We start from the raw sequence: 10,682 nt of genomic DNA, 5'->3' as shown, positions 1-10,682 counted from the left end.
TTACCAAAACTGCAACCGTGTTGCGAATATAAAATACACCACAGAGCCGGATCCCTCAGGTTTTGAGCGAGTATTTAAATCCCCTTTAAAAGGAAGATCTTAAATATAAAAATGAGTTTTGGGATCCGCTCTAACTTTTAAAAATCATTTTGAAGACTCGAAAACACTTTATAGAGTGTTTGGAGTAAAGCTGATTTAATGAAGTAAATCATTCCCCAGAATATTTAGAAAATGACTGAATATTATTATTTAAATAATATTCCCATAAAGAATAATCTTTATAAAAATAATTGAAGTAGAAGTTTTAAAACTTATACTTGAAACGAGTATTAAATAACCAAAGATATACTATATGAAAGTACTATCTTTATTTGAATAATCGAAAATAAGTTTGATTATTTACACCTTATTCTTTAATAAAATAAAGAATATATCTCAGCAAATAATCGGAGTCATAGATCCTCAAATTAATATTCAAAAATATTCATTAAATAATATAAACTGAGTCATAAGCCCTCGAATGAATATTCAAATAATATTCAGATAATAAAATAAAAGGAGTCATAAGTCCTCGAATGAATATTCAAAATAATATTCATTTAATATAAAGGAGTCATACGCCTTCGAATAATACTCGAAATAATATCAATAATAAAATAAAGTTAAAGTTATCGAATAAACCTTATTCGATTAATAGTTTTGAAAACTATGACCATATATATATATATAAGTATATATATATATATATTTAATCCATATATACAAAATCTACTCGGGATCCTCGACTCCCGGTTTTAGAAAATATTTCCACCTTTGGGTCCCTATACTAAGGGTATATGCAAATTACCGCTATCCTCTAACATATGTATTATCAAATATTATATGGAAAGAATACGTAACAGGCATGCATATATATATACCATAGCAGCATGCTTCAATATATAACACATTTGCTAATTAACCAACATGCATCTATCGCAAGATAATGCAAATGCATATACTCATCACCACAACAGTTATAACGGGTAGAAAACTTGCCTGAGCGACTTGGGGATAAAAGGCTCGGGACGAGTCTGGTAACCTATAAACAACAAGTAAGTTGGAATTAAACCAAAGTCACTTGTAAATCTATACTTTAACTAACTTAGACTCTAACGCTTATTCTGCGCTTACTGATTCTCTTAAGTCACTCGAGTACCCTCGGCTCCACCATTTTTAATAATTTAACCTTTACGAGTTTTAAGGAGATTCCTTCGCGAGTGTCTTACCAACTTCCTAACACACTTACCATAAATGTTTCATACATTAATTAACCCTTTTTGGTCTTTACCCTATGTTTCAAAGTAAGGCGAGGGGAAAAGTTTCGTTCACGAAACGCCGTTACTTGAAACGGTCGTTCTCCTAAACCGTGCATCGGAATCGAACGAAATACATATCAAAACGAAGCTCGTAATATGAGCTATCTAAACATGGAAATGGTCATATCTAGAAGGGGGTTCTCGGGTCCTAATGTTATGTACAAAAACAGTCTAAAGAAAATCAGACGTTACGACGGCTATGTTTACGCGATTTCCCAATTTTAAACCATTCAAAACCAACCCAATTCAACCTCAAATCCAACACACCAACCCATCCATCCTTATCACATCATAACAACCCCAACCAATTCAATTTTAACATTCATACTTATGCCTAAGCTTAACTTTAACCATTCTTAAGTTCTTTTAATCAAAACAACAACATTTACCATTCCAATTCAATACCATTTCAAATCCCAAACTCTAAATCACAACATCAAGCTACAATATCACCCTACTAATCAAAATAATCTTATAATACATAGGAATCTAGGGTTTGGAGATGATATACCTTCCTTGAAGTGGTGGGAGGAGCTAGGAAGCCTTAAGAAGCTTTGAGAAGTCTTAGGAATGCTTGGATCTTCAAGGAAAACAAGAAAAATTTCAAGTTAAAAACTTGAAACACTATTCATAGTCTTCTTCTTTGATTAAATGAAGAAGATGGAGAAGGAATTGATGGCTTAAACTCATGATATAGCCCTAACTAAGCATGAAGATGATTAGGGAATTAACTCATCAATTTAGGAAGCTTGGATCTTTGATTTTTGAATTTCCTTGCCTTTTGAATAGTAAAAAGCCGAGAGCTCTCAAGAACAAAGCCTTGGTTCTTTTTGATTTTGATGAAAAATGATTTTGCTTGGCTTGGTTGACTTGTTTTTGTGTTTGATTTAGTTAATTACCTTGTTGCCCTTGAATTTGTGTGGTTAAAAAGCCACCACACCTCCTTCCTTCCCATGTCATGCCTATGTCATGTTGTGATGTCATCTTTCCCTCTTTGTCCTCCTCTCATTGGTTGGGTGACATCACTCCCTCTAATCCCTTTGCTTAACTTCCTAATCGTTTGCCTAATGACCGCTGATCTGTTATACGGTTCGCTTAACTTTCGTTTTCGTTTATCGTTTGAAGGATCATACCCGGGATCTTATTACTTAGGTTCCCTTAACCTTTCTCAATACATTATATTCCTTTTTATGATCCTCTATTATAATCCTTTAATTTAAATCCTTTTTATCCTGTTACCTTATACTCAATCCTTTCCGTATCTAGTGGATTTCCGGGAAAAATCCAAGTGTTCGGAAATTGGATTCTGACGATCTTTACATACACTTATATACCACATAGAGTACTAATAATATCCCAGAAGATCAATAACAGGACCCCTACATAGTGTGGCATGAAAAGTTTTCTCATTCAGCAAAAACAATATTCACAAGGGTTACAAAAAGTTGAAAATTTTGGGGGTTATTACACATTAGATTAGATTAATCTAATGCCTTAGATTAGTTCTTAGTTTTTATTTTAAATTTGGTTTGTATTTGATCATGTCCCTATATATATATTTGTTAGGTCACACACACTGTAGAGGGGGTGAATACAGTGTAAAATACAATCAAATCGAACTTTTAATATTTCAAGTAACAGAAAACAAACTTTATTGAAACAATAAACTCTGTTACAGTATGGAACTGTTACCTCTCAGTGATGAACAAATATCACGAGAGCTGCTAGGGTTACAATGAATAATCTTCTCGAATATGATAACACTTATAGTGTAAACCCTATGTATGTGTTTATATACTACACAGTTATAAGATAATCGCTAATTGATATGGAATATAATTCTGCTTCCTAAAATATATCAATCAGATATCTTTTCTTCCAGTATTCTATTCTTCATGGAATTCCTTCTTCATGCATATCTCTTCTTATGTTTATCTCGATCTTCTTTCCTTTAATCAGCTACTATTCTTATCTGAACGTTTTTCAGCACTTAAGTTCTGATATCCATCTTCTGATGATTATCTACTGATAATATAAGTACTGATATCCTTAAGTCCTGACTTCCAGTAAGTACTGATTTATCCTGTTTAAGTAAGATCTGAAAACTAAACATAAATCATATTAGCCATGACATTATCAAATATCTAACAATCTCCCCCAACTTGTAAATTAGCATAATATACAAGTTTAACAGATATTTGATGTCAAAAATTAAGTACAAATGCATGAGAATTAGACTAGATAACTATAACTTACAATCCTTAAAGCTTTACCAACATTTAACTTCTGATAACAGCTTCAGTCTGTATAAATAACAGAATTTAATCAGTTGTAGATCTTGACTTGGCTTCATCTTCTGATCTCTCTGATGTCAGGAGTTGTTCTGAGATAGTTCTTCAACAAATATCTCTCAGCATATCTAAGTTCATCAATCATCCTCCTTTTAGCATCTTTAAGCTCTGCAGTATCTTCACCAATTTGAAAGATTGCAGCCCTGAGATCATTAACCTTTACTTTTCTTATATCCTGATCCAGTCTGATCAAATATGCTTTATCAGACTCAAGATTGAATTCCACAGCCCTGTAACCTAGAAAGGTAGTTATAATCTTAGCAGTGTTGGGCTTCATTTCAACTATATCACCCTTGTGATCTCTGTACTTTGGAAGATATGTGCTGTCAGACTTAACAGAATAAAGCCTTTTCTGTCTCTGAATCTGATCCCTCAAATAGTCTGCAACACTTTCTGTTAATCTGTCATTCACTTGAAGTAAGAATAGTACATGCTCCAATTCTTCAAAATACTTCAATGGAATGGCATTTTGCCTTATATGATAAACCCTACCATCTGTCATAGAGTACAACAAGATGTGTTCTTTCAAGTAGGTATGGTAAACCATTTGTACAAATTCTAGTTGATTCAATCTCTCAGGAGTTGCTCCAATACCTGGTTCACTCAAGGAAGTTGGATCATTGGTAGTGTTCTGTATTCTTCTTTCATCAGCACTTCCCAATCCAGTTTTATCTCTTGCTTGCTTTCCAGTAACTACTTTTGCTTCAAAACCACTTGCAGCAGTCTTCAGAGGTTGAGTCTGTTTTGCTTTAGTGAATCCTGGTAGGAGTGTCTTTGGTCTATCTTCTGATATCAAGTTAACTTGAGCTGTGTCATAGGTTACTTGCTTCTTTGGAATATCAGAACTTACAGTTTCTTGACTCTGAACAACTTATCCATGTCAGAGGTTGTTTTAAGAACTTTTCTTGAAGTCAGAGTAAGATCATCCTTTTCATCAGTGATTTCTTCATTCTCAGGAGGCACATAAACCTTGATAGGTTCACCAACCTTTTATTTACCCTTGGATCTTGGATCTATCTGCGGTTGTGATTTAGCCAATGTTGCTTCAGTATAGTCCTTTCTTTTATCACAATGCCTTTGAGTTTTGGAAGTGTCTTTTTACCAGAAGCTTCAGATTTAGATGTGACTTTTTTCTGATTTAAGTCTGGCTTCTTCTTCCATTAAACTCTCCAAGTCCATTCCTGGATTTTCCTGAAGAAATAACTGTCTTGACATTTCTTCATCAAGATCTAAAAGTTCATCAGAACTTATCCTTTTACCAGTACGAACTAATTCTTTTCCCAGTATCAGAACTTGTCCTGTGACTTGTGATTTCAGCTTTTCTTGATGAGAAATCTCTACCTTGACTATGACCTCTACCCATTCCAGAGTTTCCTTGATCATCCTTTTCATCATCCTTCCCTTTCAGTGTCTTGTCAGTCTTGCATTTGGACTTAATTACTTTCTCCCCCCTTTTTGGCATCAGCAGGTAGAAAGAGACAAGCAATTCCACTGAGGCTTGGATTTCAGTAAGTTGAGATTGCTGAGAAGCTTGATTTTTCAGAATATCATCAATCTGAGCTTGTTGTGTGTCTTGATTCTTCTCAATATAACAATCCTGTCAAAGGTAGGTTGGAAGAACTTTTTCTTATCAATCTTGTGAACTTGTTCTTGCTTCATTAGTTCTTCCCTTAAGAGATGCAACTCTGCATGAGTATGTGAATGAAGACCTTGTAAATGTTTAGTACTCAATGCAGTGACTCTAAGCTGTGGTTTGAAATCATCAGTATTTAACATCTCATCAGCTTTTGTCAATTGCTCAGCAAGATGCTTTGCAGTTGGAACACAGGTGACTGAGTTTCATTCCTTAGTTCACTCCTGTCCTGCGGGAGTTTCACTCCAAGGCATTGGTGCCTCTCTGGTAACAAACTTCTTAACATTCTGACTTAAGAATAGTTTGTTGAGGAGCATGTCCTGAAGGACCTGCTTCATCAGCATCTGCATTTGGAGCAGCATCACCAGTATCTCCAGAATTTGCAGCATCAGAACTTAAAGAATCAATATCTTCTGATAAACAACAGTGTGAGTAGCAATGGAGGCTTCAGCATCCTCTAATTGCTAATCTGGTTCTAAGTTCTGATCAACAGCCATATCCTGATGCTCACCTATATTCTGATCATCAGCATCTAGATGCAGAGAAGGTAGTAGATAACTCTGGAGTTTGTACAGCATCAGTAACAGGTGTTATGATGGATTAGTTGCTGTTGGAGCTTCTAAGAGAATTACTTCAGGCACAACCAAGGTCTGAACATCAATATCAACACTTGTGCCTGGATCAACAGGAGATACAAATGGTGTGTTGACCTTTTCAGAAACAGCTTCCTGAGATGGAGTTGATGAAGAAGAAGTGACTTTAGCAAATTCCTTTTCTTGTGAGATCAGAGATTCCTGATCCCCTTCCTTAGCTGCTACTTCTTCATCATCTGAAACTGGCCTTTTTGCCCTCTGTTTCTTGTATCTCTTTGTAGATATGGATTCCTTGGGAGTGTTAGGAACAGTCATTCTTCTAAGCCTCTGGAGAAGCCTAGATCCCCCAATTCCAGAATCCTTCTGAGAAGTCACTTTCTCAACTTCTTTAACACAGGTTCTGAAGAAGGAACCTGTTCCTCAGTATCAGATTCATCTCTCAAAGAAATCATCCTTCTCTTTTGAGGTGTTGAAGGAACAGTCTTTGTCCTCTTAGGTTTGGAAGATGAAGGCTTCACAGTAGGTGCTGAGGATGAGGGTTGAACTGTTTGTGAAGTGGAGAGATAGGATTTGATATATTTCCTGAGGGTTGGTTGAGTAGAATGAGTGGTAGGTGCTGATGGTTGTTGTGGTATTTGAGAGGTTGATGTTGGTTGGACATCAGAATAAACAGATCTATAAGTATCAGGATCAGCATTTACTAAGATCTGTTTTACAGACTGAGGAATCTGTAAAGGTCTAACCACTGATTTCTTAGTGTCAGCATTTATCAGGTCATTAAAGTAGCATTTTGCAACCTTAAAAGGTGGAGTTGAGGAATTGACTAATTGAGGTTCATCAGTACAAAAAGTATATATAAGTTGACAGAATCTAGCAAAGTAAACAACATTCCTATCCTCTGTCATCCTATCCCCAATAAACAAATGAGTTTGGTTGATAATAGCATACCCGATGTGCTGACTCATTATAGAAAGCATCAAATTCGAACACTTGTTCCCAAAAGCTTTAGTGATGCAGTCGAAGAAGAAGCTTCATTCCCTCCTGATATGAGCCCGTTTCAACTGCCCAAGCTTTTCCAAACTCTGTTCATACCCCGAACTGGCCATTAACTCCTGAAGAGCTGATTTCTCTGGAATTGAAAAAGTACATCCTGCTGGGAGATGTAGAGCCTTGCGTATTATACCAGGAGTGACTGCATATGAAGAATCACCCACTTCGAAAACAAGAAGATCTTGCACAAAATACAATTCAGATGGAGCTTCAGCATGATCAAGAATTGCAGCATAGTTGTTTGGAACAAATTTAGCTCCATCAATGATTAAATCCTTTGGTGCCATGAGAAAAATTGATATTTAAGAGTGCCTGTTAGGTGTTTGATAAAATGTCTGTATGAAAAATCAACGTGAGAAGAAGAAAGAGAGTAAAATCAAGTAGAGTGAAAAAGTATGAAAGGAAATAAAAGATTAAAAAAAATCCTCTCTCTGTCTTACTTATACTCTTAAAAAAAATGTGACAGTTGGACACCTGTCAGACATGCAGTAATAACGGATAGTTACTGGGTGCGAGAAAACAGTAATCATTACTTACCCACTTGTAGTTTTTCAAGGAGAAACGGTTCCACTTACCCATTTATTCCATTAATCAAGGTGAAACAGTTTTAATTCAGAATTGAAACCGTTCCCACTTATTTAATTATTGTTCACTGCAACATCAATATTCTAAAAATAATTGAGTGAAAATGACCAAGATAAATCAGATGAGTAAGTACTGATAAAGGAAAATCATAACTTAAATTAAAACAGAATTATATGGTCATCAGAATATGAATATGTATCAGGATTTAATAATGCATTAAAATATCTCAAAGACAAGATCTTGAAACAAAAACAAATTTCATTAATATATCAAGAGAATATATTCATGAAATTTAAATTACATCAGAACTTGTACCAGATTTCCCTAAGCTGCTAAACCTAACATCAACAGCCTTTGTCCTAGCTCAAGAAGCAGGGCAAGGCTGATGATGAAGAAAAACAGGAAGAAGAAAATAAATTATTTCTTCTTCCTACTCTCGACAAACAGAATGGCGAGTCGAATGATTCGCTCTTGCTGGCAGAGAGCTTCCAGCCTTTCCTCCTCCAATCGCTCCAGATGGCGATGGTAGTCCATGTAGAAGAATAGGAGGTGGGTGAGTACCTCCTGGGGAACAGAGTCCCATATCTCATCAGGAATGGTAGTGACGTGTCATTCCTGCTGCCAATCGGCACAGCTCAGCTCCATGTTGAAGGTTTCGTAGTTTAAAACATATTGTATCTGACCATGGTGTTTTGATATGAAAAAGTATGAAGATGAGTTTGTGAGAAAAGATTTGATGGGAAGGCTGAAGTGAAGTGGTTGCTTATATAGGCAGGTAGAATGCCAATGAGCGCAAAGAAATTTAATGCTGACAAGGTAGAATTAATTTTACCTCGTTCCCCGACTTGGAAAAGAAAAACATTCATTGAGAGAGACACTGTTTAATGCCACACTAAGCAAGTAAAAGTTGATTGTTCAAGTACGGTACCACTATCCCTAACCATAGTGACTATTAATCTTCCACCTTCCAACATATTCAGGTTTAAACTGAGACTGTTTTCCAATTTTAATCCACAAATAAGTCAAGGTAAAGAATCATACGTTATATCAGAACTTAACAGTCTCAGAACATAATTTCTTAACTCGAAAAAGAATGCCTACTCTTAGTAGTCCTCTCACAAATTCTGATTTATATTCTTCAGACTTAATCCTCAGAATATGTAATCAGAACTTGTCCTCAAATGTGTGCAATGTGACATAATGACTGTTCACTAAAAAACATAGATCACCACAGTGATTTTCATCATTCATATGGAGTGATTAGTGTGTGCTTAAGCTAAATAAGACAAAGAGTAAAGTCTGATTCACTTCAGTACATCTTAGAAAAGGCATATTAAACTTTGCTAAAGAGCTGTCATTATTCTGAAACCTACTGTTTGAATGAGTTTCATGTTTGAGTCGCACCTCAACTATTTTGTGCTAATTTAATGCATCTTTTTAAATTCCATTTTACAGTGGCTTCTCAGTGTAAGTGAGTCATGACTGCTTATCAGAATTTATGCTATTATCAAGTATTTCTCCAGTAATCATAGAGTGTGAAAAGTCACCAAGAAAATATTTTATTTGCTTTTCTGATGCATATTACTTAATACCAGCAATGCCTTGGGTCTTCCCTTCCACCTTTTTACTCTAGATCCAAAGGTACATGATTTTTAATCCTTGATTCTTTTGCTTTTTCTTTTGATAAGTGAGTTATCAGCACTTTAGTACATTCACAGATTTACTAACATCAGAACTTAATAGATGCGTAGCATTATTCTAGTTTGTGACTTAGTAGTAAGATAACCAAAGTAACTCAACTAAGCTCAATTATCAAGAATTTTGCTTGTGTCATATATTTCCACAGAAATATTACTTCTTACATGGGATCCCTTGTTTATTGAACTACTAGTTCAGCATCTAGCACATTTATCCTCATAGGATTGAATCGTTTACTTAAACAGACATCAACTTATCAGAGTTTAGAAACATATATCAGACAACAGTCATACTTAAACACATTTTTTAATTAAGCACAGAATACACAAAGATTAAATTCTTAAATACTGATCATAAAGTCTGATGCCACGAACAAAACTAAGCAGATTTAGAGAAAGAACCTGAAACCATTCCAAGTTTTATTTACCATCTCTGTAAAGGTAGCTTCACACAATGGTTTTTGTGAAGATATCTGCTAGTTGTTGATCTGTTAAACAAAGTGCAACTCCACTGTACCTTCATCTACATGTTCCCTATTGAAGTGTTACCTGATGCTGATGTGCTTTGTCATAGAGTATTGAACTAGATTACCTGTCATAGCAATAGCACTTTGATTAATCACAGTAAATAGGATTTTGAAATATGTTAACCCATAATCCAGTAACGATTCTTCATCCAAAGAATCTGTGCACAACAACTTCCTGCAACATATATTCTACTTCTGCAGTTGATGTTGAAATTGACTTTTGTTTCTTGCTAAACCAAGAAACCAATCTGCCTCCAAGAAATTGGCAGCTTCCACTTGTGCTTTTCCTATCAATTTTGCAACCTGCAAAATCTGTATATGAGTAACCTATTAGTTTTTGAAATCTGATTCTCTGGGATACCATAATCCCAGATCAACTGTTCCCTTAAGATATTTAAAAATTCTTTTCACAGCTGTTAAGTGAGGTTTCTCTTGAATCTGCTTGAAATCTTGCACAAAGCAGGTAGCATACATGATATCGGTCTACTAGCAGTTAGATAGAGTAGATAGCCAATCCTACCTCGTGTAATCAGTAATATCTCCTGATTTACGTATCCTTATCCAGTTTTGTTACAGTGGCCATGGGAGTGGATGCACTTGAACAATCTTGCATTCCAAATTTCTTCAACAAGTTTCTGGTGTACTAGTTTGACAACTAAAAGTGCCTTCTTCATTTTGCTTGACTTGAAGGCCCAGAAAATAGCTAAGTTTCCCCCATCATACTCATCTGATACCTTGACTGCATCAGTTTGGCAAACTTCTTGCAAAGTCCTGTCATTTGTAGACCCAAAATGATATCATCAACAAAATCTGGACCAGAAGTAAGTCCTTTCCATGGTTGAGGTAGAACATGTTTTGTCTATTGTTCCGCTGTTGAATCCACTTTCT

The sequence above is a fragment of the Apium graveolens genome, chromosome 6, assembly GCF_009905375.1.
Source record: "Apium graveolens cultivar Ventura chromosome 6, ASM990537v1, whole genome shotgun sequence".
NCBI lineage: Eukaryota > Viridiplantae > Streptophyta > Magnoliopsida > Apiales > Apiaceae > Apium > Apium graveolens.
The sequence above is the reverse complement of the archived record's forward strand: the minus strand, read 5'-3'. Positions refer to the sequence as shown.